This window comes from Triticum aestivum, chromosome 3D, assembly GCF_018294505.1.
Source record: "Triticum aestivum cultivar Chinese Spring chromosome 3D, IWGSC CS RefSeq v2.1, whole genome shotgun sequence".
NCBI lineage: Eukaryota > Viridiplantae > Streptophyta > Magnoliopsida > Poales > Poaceae > Triticum > Triticum aestivum.
The window spans coordinates 607,478,728-607,498,788 of NC_057802.1; the positions used below are offsets into that span (position 1 = coordinate 607,478,728).

The 20,061-nt window shown below is 42.6% G+C and overlaps 3 non-coding genes across 3 annotated transcripts; all 3 read right to left on the minus strand.

Annotated features, from left to right (window-relative positions):
* Positions 1-4,244: 4,244 nt before the first annotated feature.
* TRNAF-GAA (transfer RNA phenylalanine (anticodon GAA)) lies at positions 4,245-4,317 on the minus strand. Its single transcript has one exon. It is a non-coding gene; the product is annotated as a tRNA-Phe (tRNA).
* Positions 4,318-4,738: 421 nt separating this feature from the next.
* Positions 4,739-4,825, minus strand: TRNAS-GGA (transfer RNA serine (anticodon GGA)). The gene has a single exon. It is a non-coding gene; the product is annotated as a tRNA-Ser (tRNA).
* Positions 4,826-15,533: 10,708 nt separating this feature from the next.
* On the minus strand, positions 15,534-15,606 carry TRNAK-UUU (transfer RNA lysine (anticodon UUU)). The gene has a single exon. It is a non-coding gene; the product is annotated as a tRNA-Lys (tRNA).
* Between the last annotated feature and the right edge of the window lie 4,455 nt (positions 15,607-20,061).

A 20,061-nucleotide genomic window follows, 5' to 3' on the forward strand; every position in this document is an offset into this window, starting at 1 on the left:
ATCAGAGGGTCGTTAGCTGGTTTCCAGTTCGTTACCTGACTGCTCCGCCTTAACGCGAAAAGATAGGATCTTCACTCCTGTCCTGCCATCCATATCCGTGCCCACCCGAACCATGGGAAAGAAAGTTTGTCAGAAATTACTTGTACTTGAGGGCAATGATAAAGTGAAGAAAATTATAGAAACAATGAAATGAAGCTATGGCTCGAACTATTGGAGAAGCCACCATAGAATATATCCATGAGCTTCTCAAGCACTTCTTCTTCCAATTACTTTGTGACGATTTCAAGGAAAAGTGAATGATTCAATCAAGAAAAGAATCATATGCTCGATCCGTCGTAACAAGAGGGATAAGAAAGTCTCAACTCCAACCGCGGGAGCATTTACTATTTGGAAGTGTGCGAACGTAGCTGGTGGATCGGGGAAACAGGAAATCCTTGTGGTAATGCCGTGGGAATAGGAGTTGTTAGAGCGAGGTATTGCAATGAAACAGATTGTTCAATAGATTTCTTCATTGCTAAGGGTAAATGGCATTTTCATGGTCAAAATTCCAGAGAGGAGTTCCGAGCTTCAAGGATGTCGGATCGCACCATTCATAAGAGAAACCCTTGGGTGCCCGATGAGGCACAAAACAGATAACCAGACTGTGCCCTGGGCAAGGAAATAACCATGGCAAGCCACGAAAGGAATGAATAAGCTCCCTCCGGGCTCTCCCTTCGGAGTTTCACGCTAGTGGAACTCACAAAAGCAGCACAGCTAATGAATCAATGAATCAGTGGGCAAATCGTTGTGTCCATACATTTGATGTGCCTTTTGAAAGTCGCATTTGTTTTCAACAGTCAGAGATGGGAATATTCCATTCCATGGCATAGTTCTCAATGTTAGTAAACGGAGTGCGTTATCAACTCAATAATAAATCTCCCCTACACCGTAACCGGATTACATTCATTGAAGTTGGCAATCCCCTGATCTTTGCTTCCGATGTGCGATCCGAATTGACATATAATGACCGTAGTTAGCAGGCAATGGCCAAGGTCAGTGTATCTCGAACTAGTGGGTCACTATATCTAAACTATCTAATACAACTATTGAATGCGCTTTGAATTGCACTTCTGCTCGTAACCACTACGAGCCGGAAAGGAAGGATTTTTATATGCTAAAGATACCGGTTCAATATGTCATTTCCGAAACCGAGGACCACACCGCTGGGAGGACAACTCAAGCACCAAAGACAAAGGTATCGCTCGTAAAAGTGATTTTCATCGTAGTACTCGCTCTAGCGTTAGGTTCAATGCAGCGTGTAAATACCTGTAGCCCTAGGGAAGGGGGCGTGTCGTTCCCAATGGTGGAATTGCTTCTTGTCTGCTTTGCCGAGGAGAGCGCTCGCAACCCGATCCCCCTAAGCTAATGTAGTTCCCAGGTTGCCTACTAGATACCGTTTACGGCTATATCCGTGTAGGAAGCCGAGGAAAGAGATAATTGATAGTTGCCAAAACCACGTAAAAGAAATGAGATTGAACATATTTCAATTCAACAAATTCTGATTGTTTCATTATCAAATGCAAGGGATGTGGGACCAGGTTCTATTATTGGAGTTAAGCGGTGTAGGAGCCGTGTCATTCCTGTGTATTAGCTCGTTGTTAGCAGCCCCGAAGGGCGTAAAGGGGTAAAAGATTTCTCGGAAGCAGCTCTTCGCCTGTGGGAACTTGCTCTTTTCTTTTGTTTTAAAATGCAACCTATGCTGAAACAGCCGAATAAAAACCAAAAAGTAAAGAGGTGGATTAGTTGATCCTTTTCTCGATTGAATGTGCTTTCTATCTATCTATATCGGTACCAGGAAAAGCAGAATAAGCAGTTGAGCACCAAGAAATTCCTGTTTCAAGTAAGTATGAAGGGGCAAGAGAGACTGTCATAATATTACTATGGGAGACGGATCCTGTTAAGTCAGTACGAATGTGATACGAAAAATCCTCTTCCATTCTTTCCGGCTGGGCAACATGACTGATGGGAATGTTCGCTACTGCTTTGGCGTCCATCTCATACATATGTTCTCTGACCACCTCCATATTCCACGGCCTGGTTGCAGCATGGATAAGATCCGACACAAACATAGGTGGATCATTGGACCACGGGGACAGCAGCGTCATAACATCTTGTTTCTCAAGAGTACGTAGCAATCGGTCCTTGTTGGAGTTCAACAAAATGAACAGTAGCTAAATTGGAACTAAGGTGACCGGTCATCCACCGGTGGGTAGAAATATGAATGTTGACTAGGGTCCCCTGTGCTCATTTGATTCTAAGTCGGCAGCATATCAAGCTCCTAGCCCCGCCTTAACAACCCTCATAGTGTTATGTCCCCTGATCGATAGCTTAATACATTTCAGTATTTGGCTTGCTTTCTTCATTTTCCTTGCGTAGGTAGAAACCTTTCTGGGTGTGTCAGCACACCAAATTATATGACTATATTCAATATGCCCTGATGTCCATAGTACCGTACTCAGACGACCCTACCCTTCCTTAACGAATAGTAGGATTACATTCATCGTTCCAGCTGTAAACACAGTTTCTAGTTTGACTGAATGAGAGTCATGCAATAGGCATCAGTAGGGAGTGCGAAAGCAAAAGCTAAGTGATCGGACTAACACAGAGTGCATTTCTCCCGGGTAAGCTTATGTTCCTGATATCTGATACCTATGTTTGCTCCTTATTTTATTAATAATTGATCCAATTTATACGCAAAATACGTAGGTTGAAGAAGTTATCAAGAAAAATGATTGGGATCTTTCAATATGCTATTCTTGATATCATGTTTTTTATTCTTGATCCTATCAAGTATGGATTCTAGATTGTTAGTTGGAGCATCCTGACCAGTCTAGTTTATTGTGATATGATCCTGAGGGACTCTTCAAATACATGTAGGGAGTCACACAGGTCTCCGACATATCAAATTGTATCTGGATTTGAGTCAGAGCATTTCCTCTGATTCCTAGCTCAGAAATCTTTGCTTTATTTACTAAATATTAGAGCACACAAGCGCACACGCAGTAATCTGATTGAGAAAATGGACAGTTGCTGCCATCGATATTAAAGAGTCTGTCTAGTGCCAAAAGGTCCTTCCAAGGCCTGAGCTATCAAATTCATGTGATACACACTTTGCTCTCTGCGGATCACACTCAGCTTACTACAACTGAGGGTAGCATTGGTTGCACAACGCATGCTATGCATTTGTTATTGGTGATAGGAAGATGGCTCAATCATTGAACTAGCATTGAACAACCTACTTCAAAAAAAACTTAGAGTTAACCATCTAGTGCGAAAGTGCTAGTTTCCCCCTCCCAGAGGTGAGAAGGGAGATATGAGCGTGGCGGTATCTTTTGATAGAAGCCCACATGCCCACTCTTCTATCCCACCTAACCACTTCGGGTATCAGTGGCCTCATGATCTCCATGAACAGAGATCACTACACAGAAACAACTATATGAAAAACTTGCTTGCTTCTTCGAATCTCGAAATAACAGAACATATAGAAAGTGTTTCTGTGATGAGACCATTCTCTTCGGGGAACCTATAGAAAGATTATCAGACGGCTTTCATGATATTCTGCCTCCTTGCCCGTGTGGAACATGTGTGAGCATTATGTTTTTCCAACAAGTGATCCGACTGGAAGAAGTGTTATATGAGGACTTCGAGATCAAATAGAGAATCTGTCTCTCCATTCCTTGTGAGCTACTTATTTCTCCGAAATCAGAGATCAGAGTGATTTTCCCCCTTTTTCCCAAATAGTCGACGGTCTTACACCATTGGGATACTTCGGATAAACTGGAGTACATATATGAGAGACTGGTGCTAAAACCTTTTCTCGAGATATCTTCCAGATTCTTAGGGTCCTTGCTCCGGATCTCGCCCCCCCGGTGCGAAAGTAGTTGGTTCCGTAGTTTGAGAATTCTACTAATTCCAAGTATTCCATTATTATTATTAAATAAGAGAATATAAAAAGTAAAGAGGAGAAGACATAACCAGAAAAATTGTGAGAAATAAGTTAATTTATCAAGTTGAGGCATTTCGATTTGGATTTCAAATAAGAAAGAAAAGACTCCGAACCGTACTTTTGCTATTTTCTATCTATACGCGATTCGAGAAAACAGTTTTTTTCACTCCTCCTGGATTTCTTGTTGATTCCGCTTCCCCTTAGCTTCCGCTTTTCCCTCGCCGGCCCTTTGCCAAAATGGCATTCATTGTTCGTTCTGTGCCAGGAACCAGATTTGAACTGGTGACACGAGGATTTTCAATCCTCTGCTCTACCAACTAAGCTATCCTGACTATTTATTGTGCATCATCCTAGTAGAGTACTTGTATCTATGTCAATTAAAGGGACTAAAAAAGAAAAAAGTATTCTCAAATTGGACTTAGTAAATATCAGGATAATGATATGGATTGTGAATGACTTACTTAATAATAGGGATTACTTGCCTATACTATAATATGTTCATTTGTATGAATGGGATAAGATCCAAAGAAGTCAGTTCGGATCCGTTTGTGAAAGAGTAGAATAAGAAAGATAGTGAATCTTGTTTGAACCATTAATGAAAAATAGAGGTTGGTACAATAGTTAGGAAGTAAAATGGGCGTTTTATTGGGGATAGAGGGACTTTACTTGAACCCTCACGATTTAGAAAGTCAACGGATTTTCCTCTTACTAGAAATTTCATTGTGGTCGGTAACATTGGTGAATTAACAGAAACGGAAAGAGAGGGATTCGAACCCTCGGTAAACAAAAGCCTACATAGCAGTTCCAATGCTACGCCTTGAACCACTCGGCCATCTCTCCTACATAATCTTATTATTGACCAGAAACTGAGTGAATAGCGAGTTTTCGTATCACTAAAGTACAGGTACAACCGATCACAGGTTCCATAGGGAGTTTGACTTCCTTTCCAATTTCATATTTCTCAACAACAACTTCTCTCATCCCCACGGATCTATTCAAAATTCTGGAATCGTCCCATGTTTCTATTTCGATTGTATGGCGTGGCGTATACACGTTATGCAAACAGAACGTATGGTTACTTTACTCTATTTTCTCATGGCTTGTTAAACCTTTCTTTTTTCTTTTTGGATCATAACCAAATAAAAACTTCTCGAGTTATCAGAATCCATAGTCAAATTCAGTCCTTGGTTATTCAAGTTAGATGAAATAGTAATAGTTTGGCTCACATTGGTATACTACGAAATCCAATCTGATTCAAATATTGAATATCTCTCCTTGTCGGGACAATTTAAGCAGAATAAAATATCTATTATCGATTTTTTAGAATCGAATTAGTGTGTTTTTTTTGCTATTTCGTACTGTATAATTCCTTTGTTTATGGGATCATCTTCCCCGAGGGTTTCCAATCAATGGGGCGTAGTATAGGTAGTTAGAGAGTGTAGACTCCCCTAGCTTGAATTCTTTTTACCCATTCTTTGAGAGTGATAGGTTTGATTTTTCCGTACCGTAATAGAAGAGCTCAGAAGAAAGACCTAATTATATAAAAACACGACCATTCAAGCTAAAGATCAGAGGATCCGTAATAGGACTATCATAGACTTGCCGGGAAATAGAAAATTTGGAATCGGCTTTTCTTTTGCGCTAAAAAAACTTGAGGCCTTTTCCCTTATTATATGGCATATCCATGCTTTAATAACCTAGTGCCTGATCGATTGAAAGCAATATTTACTGTCAGATAGAGAGATGCTGATAGAAAAAGGATGGTATTTACTTATTCTCAAGAATATATAGAAAGGGAAAGGAAAAGCTTAATAGCCACTATTGATCCCCTGAACAGAGCACATGATTCGGGATCAGGTGCGATGTGAAGAGGTAGCCTAGCCTTTTATGAGAGTCAATTGGGAAGTGGAAAGGCAAAACCATTAGTTTAAGTTCCCGGCTTTAGTCCTCTGTGAAGTTCAGTCAACCATTTGAGTCAATTTTGAGTAAATAGTAAGACTTCGGATCGCACCATTCATAATGTTGCATCTCAATACTTGGCATCTTTTTCCCACTGCTGGCTCATAAATTCGCCTTGGTTTCACCGGAATTCGCTTATTTCGTTCATTAATTCGTTCTGATAGCTACGCAGAGGTCTTTCCTTACGACTCTCGTGCTTAATACAAAAAGCGGTTCTTGTGTGAAAAGTGCCAACTGACTATCTCCTTATTTTCTGATTGTTCTTCCGATAGGAATATTCCCTTGATCAGCTAACCTGGCCCAAGCATAACAATAGTGCATTTACCCTTGATGGTACGATTTACATATCTTCTACCTCTGCCACTTCTGTTCATGAAGGTTAGTTTAGGCACTCCATCCCTGAGGGCTGCATCAGCTTATCTTTCTAGAAATCCCAGCTATAAGCTAGATCGGTATAAATAGGGCATTAAGCAGTAATAACAGAGATAGCATCCATGAGTTTTTTAATCCATCCTTTAGCATCGCCTGACTCGGACAAGGTGTTTCCTTCCTTCGCAATACCCGGCCAGGGCAATGTAGCTATCCCAATAAGATATGAAAGCTGGGCCACACCTGAGCAAGGAACTTATACATAGAAGTAACAGTAAATGTGCAAGATTTGGACCACTGCCATTTCCTTAAACCATCAATCAACAAATTGAAATAGAGATATCGGTATCTTCCAATCTGCCACAAGGATCTAGTCGCCGGTATCTTTGCCTTCTTCCCAACTTATCCCAGCATTCCTTGTAAGCGTTGCTATCACTATTTCTCCCTCCGGTGGCCTTGAGGCGTCTCGATCAATCGGTGTATCCTCCACAGGACACACCTCCTTCTCTCAACCATCTGAACAAGAAGATTTTAGCACGAACCCTCCTGCAGCTTTCTTTCCGACCGAAGTACCGCTTTTCTTTGCACTACTTTCGAACCGTATCAGGAACAAGAGCTTATGTGTTGCTTTCTTTTCGCAGTACCCGCCCCCAGGGGTCATTACTTGATGAAGAGTGCTTCCCCTTTGAGCACCTTATCTTGGCCATCAATATAATTAATCCATCCTGCCTGTCTAGATATTGCTGTTAATACACAGGTTGATTGTATGACTATGGCATAGTGAGTTCTGGCTCCTAGCTGACATACTGAATACAACATCGAAGCGGGTCTATCTTATTCCAATGTAACGATTCCATTGAATATTGTGATAGCATCCTTGATTTCAGCTAGCTATTCTCAGTGGTATGCTTGCTCCTCTTGGATTTCATTCCATGATAAGTATGTATTGGAAGTTGGAATGCCTAAAGTATTGGTGCATTAGGGTCCTCTTAAGCCTTGTTTCCTTCTTGATCTTACCTTTCCGTTGCTATCACTCGCTCTAGCCTCTCCTGGCCAGAGCTCCCTCTATCAACAACACCCTCACGCGATTGATTCCCTCGATAAGTATGGCTCATATAAGGTATCCTGATCATAGTAATTGTATCATATCTCCTTCTCCTATTGATCTTACCATCCCTCGAGTCCAAGTCTCGGGATGGCGCTTATTAAGGTCCTGTTTCCCCTTGACAAGATCTTCCAGTTCTGGTATCCCTGAAGAGCATTTCCTAGTATGTATTTACTAACCTTAAACGATAGGAGCCGTATTTAGATAGATATCCTATAAATCTATTGATTTTCATTAGCTTGTAAATTCCTCGTGTGAAATAACTCAGAAATTCATTGTGCTAAACTTGTATCTATGAAGTACTGTTTAATGTGGAAGAAGTGTTTTTGTTACTAACAACATAGAAACCATGATACCAGTGCATAAGCATGAAAAACTCACTTTGTGATCAGATTGATCAAGGTTGTAGTCATTTGAATTTACTACTTCATTAAATGATGGATGTTTAAAGGTGTCTACCATAGTTTGTTTGGACAATGTCCTTAGTAATCAGGTATGTGACCTTCTTATAACCCATGACATCGGCATGATAGGTGTTAAATACATCCAGTGATGGTGGAGCTAAATCAGCAGGTTTTATAGACGGATCCCAAGGTATATACTTATACCAGACAGTACAAAATAACCCTGCGTATACTAGAAAAGCAAAATAACCGTACACATACGACTTAGAATTCTCATCAGAAAATGGTATTACTACTACAACCAACTTGCTTATGATTTCACGTTTCAAAAGGATTTCAAACCAAGACCGCTATGTGAGAATCGCTGAATAACGTCAAATGTATCCGTTAAGTAAATATTATCGATAAAAAACAAACCTAGCGAATCATTTATTTCTTTAAACTTATCAAATATATACATTTATATTGTCGCCAGCCTACCTGAGCGTGGAACAAATATTTTATATATACATATTCCATAACTAGAGTTCCATAATTGTGAAACGTCGTATATGGTCGTACGCTTACTCCTATTTAAAAGTCGTGTGGCTCTCTAACAAACATGGAAAACAAACCTATCCTCGGCATCCAACTGTTATAAAAGAATGGAAGCACAATTGTTGTTGGACCTATAAACCCTATTATTTTGGCAATAAAACCATTTAGACCTCTTTGATCTAAATTGGTAAATGTTTTTCGATTTTTCACAAATCTATCAATAGGTGAATTCAAGTAGGAAGTCCAACCACTGTTGGAACTATCTCCACTGTTTGAACTACCACCACCCCATATAAAATGGTGGATTATACCATGATCGTCGTGCTTAGGTGCACTAGTTTTCACATTTGGATTTGTTCCATCATTAGTGGAAATAGAACCATCATTAGGGTTAGGGGAAGTAGAAGTAGATGCATCATTACTGCCACTAGATGCATCATTGTTGATAGGTTCTTTAGCTCCTTCCTCATCCGTTATATCTTTTTTCTTGGATTTCTTATTATTGTGGAGTTTTTTATCATCATCTTTTTCCCCGTCTCTATTGTATAACGAATTAAGTATCTTCTTAATGGATTGAAAGAATTTCTTCATGATAACAGTATTTTCTATTACTCTCTTATTGGTGGATTTCCTCCGCTTAATTTCGAAATTTACCCAGCCTTTTGAGTACTAGGATCTCCGCCTTATCCTAGTAGATCGGTACCCAGACCATATCCTTGGGCAGCTCGGATGTATCTATCTTTTCGTTCAGATCACATCATCTCGAGCGCGGAATCTTATTAGTGGATCAGAAGACTATGGTGACTCGTAGATCTTCAGATGTTGATTTGTAGAGCAGGGCCGGAATGCGGGGATTGCATTCTTCGAAAAGTATCATATCTTCTTTCCCTAGGGAGAAAGCAGAAACCAGAAACGAGTGGAGGTTCGATCTCTCACCCAAAGCAATTGGGGCTGGTGGAATCTTCCCCTATAGACTCCGAAAAATCATCGTGTACCTTTCCCCTATAGACTCCGAAAAAGCAGCGTGTACCTTTCCCTAAATCCTTCTCCATTGCATGCTATTCTCGTGTTCCGTGATTAGAAAAGACATGTTTCTTGTTTTCTTTGAGGTAATAAACGAGCTGTATCCCGCTTTGCCTATCTTGATGTGGAATCTATCGTTGAGCACCCATGAATGCAAGTAGAAGGTGTTTTTTCTTAACTCTTTCCAGGCCTCAGCTTGATTGGACTTCGTCAGCTCTTGTCGTTCAGCTTTCCCTCTCCTCTCTCATCTTGTCTCTCCGTAGACGGCGTTAAAAAGTAAACAGACTTAAAGCAAAGTAGGTTCGATCCTTGTGTTCTATTATATGAAGTAGAAGAAGAAAGAGCCGGGGGGATGGTCTTGGCACCCATGGGTTAATGGTCAAAGCGCTCAAGGAAATAGGGAATGGAATATTCAAATCGATCAGAAGTGCTATGCTTTATGTAATCAGGCTGAAGGCTAACATCTCGCGAGTAGGCCGAGCTAGGATAAGAATTCCAATCAAAACAGAAGTATGAATTGGGCCCAAAATCACTACTTTACTACCTATGTCGCGTGTCGCGCCACCTAGTACGTTAGACTTTTTGCGGGAAAAGAGCTGGTTTTGCCCCAACTTGGACCCAGGGAAACCAAAGAAGAGCTAGTTTCACCCTGTTTAGTTAGCGGTGGATGAGCTGATTTCTTTTCACTCCTGTTTCAGAGATACAAAACAAAAGTAAAGTGTAGAACGCAATGTTTGAGCTCCAGGCTTTTACGATTCTTCTGATTGACTTCTCTTCTCTGCTCCTAGCTTCGAATGCCAGTATGTAGAGAAGTGATGGAAAGGGTTGTGCTCTTTCATTTGAGAAACTTCCAGCCAAAATAGGAATGTTCGAACAGAATATTTAGATACAGGTCCCTTATGAATACTGTACTGAGTAAGATTCATTGAAGAAATGCTTCTCCGAAGCAATAAGTTTGTGGCACAAGCTTAGTCTTCTGCTAACCTAGCCTTTCCCATCTTTCTATTAAAACGAATGTAGCTAACGTGAACTAAAAGCAAGCTCTTGTTCGAGGAAGTAGAAATTGTTAGTTGTTGCTAGCTTGAACTGAGTTGTTCCTGTTGGTGCTAGGGTTGCCAAGGGAGTTGTAGCGAGATGCTGCTAATGCAGCTATTTCTGATGTCCGGACGATGCAGTGGAAGTGAAAAGAAAAAGATATGATGCTTAGACCGTTCAGACAGGGATGATGGATTTCTAGATATAGGGTTTATTTGAATGTCTGGCCAAATGCTTACTTTCGTTATGCTTGTCCTGCAAAGCTGGATCTATGGTTCGGTTGCTTTGAATGTCTGTTCCACCTCTGACCCGGCCCTTACCTCTTTCTTGACTCGGTTTTTCGCAGGGGCATCAAATTCTTTTACAAAAGAAACGCCAGTTTCAAAAGGAATGGCACCGAAAGGTGTCAGATGATGATTGAACTGAACTATCTGAATCTTAAACCGCCGACCCGACTCGTGCTTTTTTGGACTCCGCTTTTGCAGGATCCTGTGAGGCATCGAATTCTTTGGCAAGTCTCTTCTTGCTAGTGTTGTACGCGTTTTATTCCTTCGCCCGACATGCTTTCGTGATAAAAGAATCATAGCAACATAGCGTGAGGTTCCATAGGTTGATGAGCCTGATCAGTCGTGTAAGCTATTTACTACAGCCGTCTTAGATGGCCCCAGGTATCCTCTTCGGCTTGATCTTTCCTTTGCTTCGATCGCCAACTTGCACTTCCTTATTCCACTATTGCGATATCTTTGTCCTGGACAAAGACCAAGAGCTGGTGTAGGTGAAAGAATAGCTTATGGGGCTGGAGTCAAAGGAGCTTTCATAGACATAGAAATCATAATAGAAAGAGCAGGCCTGCGAGCAGCGAGTGCCCTTTGTAAGTTGCGAGCCTGCCTTACTGCCCCCCCCCCTTTCTTTTTTGAATTAGAAAGAAGGGGATGAATTAGAAAGAAAGAGATCAGGTTATTTATGATCGGAGAAAAGGAAGGGGCGTGGTTGATGTGTCACTGGGGAACCCGTAGGAAGGGGAGACGACCGGCCTCATTCACATCAGAAATCGCCAACATGAACACAAACGAAATCGTCTGAATTTCGTATAGAAAAAAAAGGAAACAAGTAAAAAAGCGTGGTCCCCGGGGATAGGTACTTCGTCCGGCGCGGTATCATTGCTGAGCGATCGCTCGCTATCTGGAAATGGAGTGTTAGTTTCAAATAGAGATTGTGTGGGTGTGAAGTGTACTGAAGATCGAGGTTTTTCTTCTTACTAACTTTGTCAAAGAGGCTAAAAAACAATAAATGACCAACGAAACTTCGAGTGAGTAGGATAAGGAGGAGTAGTCGGAGGATCTGAGAAGGGAATTAGAGAAAAAAGAGCAGCAGCTCAGTAATAACACCTAGGCTTTTGAATTAACTCTGCGATTTGGAAGACGGAGGAAATGAAAGTAGAAGAAGTTATCGAAACTCGAAACCACATGTTCAATCTTTTTTTAGCGGTTTCCCCAGAGATCTTTATCATTAACGCAACCTTCATTTTGCTCATTCATGGAGTTGTATTTAGTACCTCTAAGAAAGATGATTATCCACCGTTAGTTAGTAATGTGGGTTGGCTTGGATTACTTAGTTTTGCGCGCCTAGGAGGGCAGCGCGCTTGGGATGCGGAGGAGCTATTATCGCCCAGCTCTCTAACCTAATGCGGCCGGACCGCAGGGAACCTTAGCATGGGGGGACGTCCTAATCCTTTTGCCGCCGCAAGGCCGGCTAATCGTACGCAGAGTTAATGACCGGACGTGCTGCAACCTAGGGATCACCAGGCAGCTCTTTCGCTCTATAGGGATATTGGGGGGGGCATAGCACAATTCTTCTTGGAGGAGGGTTTTGGTTTGCCCAGGTGACTGATCCTGCCATAATATACTCTCGCCAATTCTATTGCACCGGCAACCGAAGTCGAACATACATACGACGATCTTCATGCGTGAAGGGACGAGAGGAAAGAATGGGCGGTAGATGATAATGCGAAACGGCGCCGCGTCTGGCTTGATAGTAAAGCCAAAGAAAGACGCCCCAAGACAAGATACAACTGTTGGGAAGGGGACATGATCAATAGAACCTGGCTGGATCCGGGCTGGGATAGTGGCGCCCATTCCTAACCAGTTCTGAAAAGGTTCGCTCATGCTGGAGGTACTAACCACTTAGTGATCGGTCCGCTAGTTCACGCAAATCCGAAGAAGTTATCACGGACAAGCCACATGCAGGGAAACTTGCACGTGTGGTTCTGGCCGGGCTTTCCTTCGGTATCTAATAACCTTGCTTCTGCTCGCCGCTGGCGCACCTCTCCTAACTATTGCCCATTTATTCTGGAATAATTTTTTTAGGAGGGACAATTTTACATATTTCTGCCAAATCCTTCTATTATTAAGTACGACTGGTACCATTTCGATGTGTTTCGATTTTTTCAAAAAAGAGAGGTTTGATGCTTCTGAATTCATTGTATTAATTCCACTTCCTACTCGTAGTATGCTCTTAATGATCCCGGCTCATGATTTAATTGCCATGTATTTAGCTATTGAGCTTCAAAGTTTATGTTTTTATGTGATCGCAGCATCAAAAAGAAAGTCTGAATTTTCCACGGAAGCCGGCTCAAAATATTTGATCTTAGGTGCATTTCCCTCTGGAATATTATTGTTCGGGTGCGACCGGACTACTACCGATCAATTTTTTGGAACTTATTTATAGACTTGTAGAGACCCTCTATGTAGTTGTAATTCTAGGGCAATCGATCCACTTTCCCCATAGCCCTAAGGCTGTGTCTCGATCTCCTACGCGTGAAAGATAAGATACGGGAGACGGGGTCCTATGGTATGGGTCTTCGACCCTTGGTCTAATTCCATGACGGAGAGTCGGCGTGGCGTAAAGTGAAGATTGGGGGGAATAGAGCGAAATCCCCGTCTGGGGTATTCCGAAGGTGTAACCTAGGCAACGAAAAAGGGGCCCGATACTTCAACTAAAGGAGCGACCTGTTGGTTCACCAAACCCCGACCCAGTGTCACACGTTCTCCAGGTCCGAAGGGATCCAGTGCCCAACTACCGACTCCTCCCGGAATTGCGTTATTGGAGCCGAGCCAGGAATAGCCGTTAGTGGACACCTACCACTTTTCACCGGTTAGAGAGGCCCTCTTTAATACATTAAGAAAATATGTTCACAGGGGCCAGAAAGACTCGGTCATAGGAACTTAGACCACCTACGCGCTGGTAAACGAAAACCACCTCGACCAGATCTACCGAACAAAGAAGGCCGCCCCGTCGAAAGAATTAACACGCCAAAAGGGCCACCAGCTTTCCCCCAAAAAGGGGAGATCCGCTGCTTACTGCTCACGGAAACATTCGACCTTGTGGTCAAGTCGTCCGCCTATCTTTCTGATTTCATTCGTTTTCCGATCGCATAAAAAGTCATGAGATCAAAAAAGAAATGTGAGAATGTAGTTACAGATGTAAAAAAAGTCAATATCTCGTTCTCTTGGTCCCTAGATGGGGCGTCCTATCCGATGGATGAATGAGGAGCCTCTGTCGAGTAGTGAAATGATAGGATTCTTCTTTTCGGTTAAACCAAAACACAAGTCGGCGATTCAAGCCAAGAGTGCGGGCACCTCAAGAGCGGTCAAAGCTAGAAGCTATATCATGACTGCTGGAACGAAAGACCCGATGAGTATTTTCGTACCACCTTCCAATCTTCTTAGTCAATTGTGTACTTTTCCACTAGGCGAGACATAAGTTATCGGAATCCGGGGCCTGTTTTTCCCTATTTCCCAAGGGGAATGTCAAATTGTGTGGTTTCACAGTCTTATGAGACAGAAAGTTTTGGAAAATGGAGCTGCCGTTTTCACTACTTTGGTCCCTAGCGATATTGTTGCTTAAACTAACATGGAAAGTGGGTTCAATCACTTTAAAGTGCCCTCTCAAGTGTCATCTCATAATGGTAATCTCCTTATGGTATAGTAATTTGGCTTAGAATAAGAAACCTATCTCTTCCCCCTAATGGCTTTTCACTACCCCTTGCGGGAATGCGTATCGTTGCTGCATCGCCACCGTATTCCTGACTTGCTTTTCCGAACTGCTTGTTTTCTCGGGGCTGCAGTCTAGTTGCTTAGTGGTTTGCTTCTCGGTCTACCCAATCAAGGTTAGACCTCGCTCTATCAACCATTGCTTTAAATAGTATCATGTTATTTCATCTTTCATTGATACCATCATTACAATCGAGGGCCTACAATCCATGGAAATCCCTATTCCGATCACTGGGAAAGAAGAGCAAGTAAGTAATGAATGAATGAATGAATTTAGATGGTATATAAACATCTCCCCGTGAAGGGAAGGTGCTATAGTATCTAACTAAGAAAAAAAGTAGGTTGTGTAATGATAGGAAATATGCCATGCAGAAAATCAAGGAAATATTTCCTGGATTTTCGGATGACCCGGCTTATCTTTGCAGTTATCCTTATTTAGCAGAATCTAGTGAGTGTTCCATTAAAAGGAAAGAGAGCTATTCGTTGTAGGATTGATCTAGACAACCCAACCTGAGTCACCTATTGCGCCTAACCGTATAGTGCCAGTGGTCGGCGAGGAGAAGTTCATTCCTGTAGAGAAGAGAGGGGATCCTATTTCCTTTCCCCCTTTCCCAGTATGGCAACCGTATCTTCCAGCATGAAAGTTGGTATCAAAATGAAACAATCCAATCCAGACTTGTGGAGTGCTCAGTTCAGTTCCTGATTTATCTCAAGCCGAAACCGGAAAAGGAAACCTATTACCCGGGGTCCCCCCTTTCGGCTATCTCATCTGCTGTTCCTTGACTCTCAGGAAGGTAAGATCATCAATCAATAGTAGGTTGCTGCTCTGTGCAGTTAAAGATGGGATCCAACCTGTTCTGTTTGCTTGTTTCCTATAATCTGTGCTCGATTCCATATTTCTGTATCCTTCGATTCCCGGGACAGATCTGATCTCCTTTATACTTACCTCAAACAACGAGCGAAGTCGAGATGTTGATGAGAAAGGGGCTTTTCTCAAGGCCAAAGATTGCTCTTTGAAGGCTACTATGCATCCTTACGAATACAAGAGTGGTTTTTTTTTGTTTTGGGTATAGCAGGACTTGAACCTGCGACCATTAGGTTAAAAGCCCAATGCTCTACCAACTGAGCTATACACCCGATTTTACAAGAAGGCTTGGTGCGGAAAAGAAAAGAGGGCGGCCTGGCCCCTTTTCTTCTTATCATATCACAAGGGCGCGGCTCTGTATGGTATAGTACTGTGGAGCAAGTCTGGGAGTCCTTTCCACTCATTGAGGATTCTATCTAAAAAAGAAGGTCAACGGGGGAGACTACAGTAGCTCGAACTCAGACTATCTACGAAAAAGGTAAAGTCGTCTTTCCTAGGGTTCGACCGAAAGGAGCTGTGTTCTATGGTTTGACGTTGTGGAGGTCCAGCACTCTTCTAAACGAAGAAAGAGGGGATTCGCGCTACCTCCTACTCCTACAGAAGATCGATTGGCCGCGAACTTCCGATCGATTCCTTATTCATCGTTGCCGACCCTTACATCATCATAAAGAGAATCAAGATATCCTAAGAACCCAGCTAGGGATGAATGACTAGCGCTCAAGAACAAGCAAGGGATGAGCGCACGGGAGCGGCGTTGCTTGTTGCTTTATTATCACATTAGAGAAGCGGAACCTCCAAGCTCAGACATCTCGAACTCAGAAACTACCCTTCTATCCCACCCTGCTCCTCCGGCATCAGAAGCAGAACTACCTGACCGAAGGAGATAGACAGGAAGGGAAGACGGTCATACAAAGGCCGAATAAAGCTCTCTTGAAGCTGCATCTGAATAGACCTAGAGTCACTCAGTACATACGAACCCTTGAATAAATAAGAATTGAGAAGTATGAAATGTGGGCATCATAACAAAAAAAGAAAAAGACCGAACCAGTAAGACTAATGTCTACTTATTTATACCTTTGAGAGGTCCACTTAGACTATTATGATTTTCTCTTTAGCTACGTAGGTTATATAAGATTCAATTCAATCTAACAAGCGGACTGGACTACCTTCGGCTACTACAAGATATTTAGAAACCTAAGAAGCTGAGCCTACTTTATGCACTTAAGGTAGCAGCAGATGATGAAGAAATGGGCGGTAGATGATAATGAGAAAGGGCGCCCCTTGGCATTTCCTGTGGGGGAGTTTGATTGATCCAATCACGACGAATGATGTCAACCCCCTCTTTTGCGCCTAACTTGACTCTAATTCTCCCACTATGAGAGCTGATCCAGGGGCTAGTTCGGCTACAGAATGGAATTTACGAAAGCCCCCCGTCTTTCCGACTCAATGTATTGCCCTTTGGGACCAGGATCTGACGAGGAAGTGAGAGAGGGGACACCAAACATAGGTGCGTACCATTGCCCCAATCCAATGGACTATGTCATACAGGGAGGAACCCTTGGAGGTTGGGACAAAAAGAAAGCAGGTTTTGTTTCTGCTTCCTTCGAGCTACCAAACTCTTTCGTCAGGTGTGGGTCAAGTTCCCTCATTATTGCTTGACTTCCCCTTTGGGGCACGAAAAGATGGACTAGGACTTAAGTAAGGGAGGGGACAACCCCTGTTTCTGGCTTACCTTCAACGAGTGAGTGCTATTCCCATTCCTTACTTTGATCCGACCCTGTTCCCCGACCAGTTTGCTTGCTCACTAGAAGAGTCAAGCGAGAGCAGCTACTTGCTGATCAAGGAGGTCATTTCCACTTACTCTAAGCATAGAAGGAAGAAGATTGAAAAACTAACAAACAAATTGTCTTTAGCCCTACTTACTTATAGGATGACTTGGCCCAGGAAACAAGGTTCTATTAGGCTTGTAGGGCTTAAAAAAGAATGAGCTAGATCGCAGGTATTTGGATACGAGGTAGTAGCGGGGTCTAGTCGAAGCGGTGCACAAAGTGTACAAAGGCGAGTCTCACGGGCAGCGGCACGTGAGGGGTCTCCCGAACTTCATGGAAGACGCAGTTAGGGAGTTGGAAGATGCACTTTGGACTCCTGCACCAGTAAGAATGGAACTGGAATAAAAAGTCGGGGTAGCTAGTCACTCCGTTACTGAGGAAAGAGAGGATGGCATTTCCATAAGTAGACTCTCCTTCTTACTGAATCCTTATCCTGCCCTCTCTACTCGGGAACAATTCATTCTTAACTCGTACATAAGTTTCGGGCGTTGACAAGAGAGTTAGCGATCTACAGCTGGTTCGGTGGACTGGTGGTGACACGGGCGGGCCCTCTACTTTATTTGCCGAATCCAATCGATCATGGGCGGCCCTCTTCGTTCACAGTCTTTCTTTCCTTTCGAATCCAATTGTTCCAATCTGACCAAATAGCAATTCATTGAAATCATTCGGGTCACCTCTTTTTTAAGCACTTGACCAAGCCTATTTCTATAGAAAAGGACAGGAATCTATTGACTTTGAGTCTGTCTCCTACTACAAAATTGGAACTGAACACAGGATGGCAATAGTGAGAAAAAAATCCCCTCGTACTACGTCATTATTTATTCGATTTTCCCTGGTAAGTGCTCCAGATGCAGTTGTACGAATCCCGTGGAAGAAGTGGGGAAACAAATCCAATTATTTGACTTTGATAGGAGCAGTGCCGGTATTGAGGGTTTCTCTATCTCTTCACTCATGAAGTTAATACAAGTGAGGATTGATTTCAGTTATTCATATAAGAAATAAGAGGAATAAATAATCTTGGGGAAGACAGGCTTTCTCGCTCTCGGCACATCTTCGCTAGGGATTCTTCTCTACCTTCTTGCGTTGAGATGCCATCAACTCTTTCCTGGGGAATCAGGTCAATACAATACTCTTGGAAAAGAAAGCTATAGTAGATAAGAGTATAGAGAAAAAGGAATGGAGTTTCATTAGCTCTCTGCGCACATCCAGTATAATACCTTTGCGAGCCCCTACGGAAAGGGGTGCCGTCTTCTGTTTACAATGGGGGTGATCCTGGTTTCCAAAAGCTGCTGGTTGGTTGTATCTTTTTCTATTGGCAATCCCCAATCCGTTGCTTGTTCATTACGAACAAAAGAAGCCGATACCAGTTCTGGTGTTTATCCAGCGGAGGCTCGTATCTCTTCCATGTGAGACCAGCGACCTCAGATCATCCTGGACTTATGTGCTGGAATAGCTTCGTTATGAGTTGAAGTAGCCTCAGCTACTATTCCTACTAAGGAGGAGTCGCCTTTTTCAATTCCCTCCCTTTTGCAATCCCATGTTGATGTAAGGAAGCTGCTTTAGAGTATTGGCAAAAAAACATTACATGCAGGTCCAGATCTCCTTGCGTTCGTTGGTGGTTGACTACCGGGAAAGGGCAGAATAGCAACAGTGAGGAAGCATACCACCCAAAGCAAGACGTGAAAACCTTCTTCGTATCCAAAAGCCCCTTTTAGTCTGTCTGGCCTTAGTATTTATGATACATAATCGCATCTTCTCCCCCTTTCTCGTATCTCCACGGAAGTAAGTACTGGTATGATCGGAACTAGTATTTAGCTATATGTGACCCTCTAGCGGTTTGACTCCGTTGATGGTATACGGAACTTCCTTCCTGCGAAAGGTCGAGTTCGTAAATCAAGCTTGTAGAAAAAGCGAGTACCGGTATTTGATGGTGATGGTGAGGATGACTAACCTCGCTCTTGCAACCATGAATATTTTCTAGATACTACGGGCATATACCTTCTTCCGAAGGGTCCCCGTCCTATCTTTTTCGCCTTCCGCTCTGGAATCGACTATTGGTGGGTTGTAACGTGAACCTATGGATCTCAATGAACAGCTTCGATACCACAAAAGGATGGGCAAGAAAGACAACAGGTGTTGAGCCAAAGCCCTAGTTCATTCACAATCATAATGTTGGTCAACCATCCGAACCGGGATTCCTGTTATTCATACGAAGGAACAAGAAAAGAAGAAGTATGGGATAAATGGTTTTTGAGTTGGGCATGATGAAAGCGGGTACAATGGCATTACTTAGAAGCTATTATGTCCTGTCTTGGCTTTAGCAATAAGCTTGTGCGACTGATGACTCCCTCCATCCCTGGCATCGCCAAGACTAATGGATAAGGTTTTGTCGCATCTTAATCGAACCGCATGCGGAGCTCAGCTCCTAAGAAAATAATAAGAAATATCTAGTTTTGTTTCATAAGTGGCGAGCCAAGGAATAAGAATACCGCCCCCTGATCTATATTTCAAAAGCGGATTCAGCGCTGCAAGAAATAGAATTATGCATAGATTGACTTGTAAAGAAAGACGAACCGAACAGTGCTAAGCAAAGAAAAACTCTCTTATTTCTATGCTCGATTCAATCTCTACTCATCTGCTTTTAGTTCTACTTTATGTATACGAAATCCGAGCTTTTCGAGCTGCTCAGTACTCCCTATGTCATTTCTTGGTTTTTAGTGCATTCACTCAATTCTCTGTGAAGTCCATGTACATGTTGTGGTTCATTGCAGAGAACAGCCATCACATGGATCAAGCTATAAGGAATCACCCGCGAGCGAGGGCAAGTCTCAATTACGGTAGGAATGGAATACACCAATCATAACTCTGGTCTGGTCCCTAGTTCCCTAAGTAGTTAGT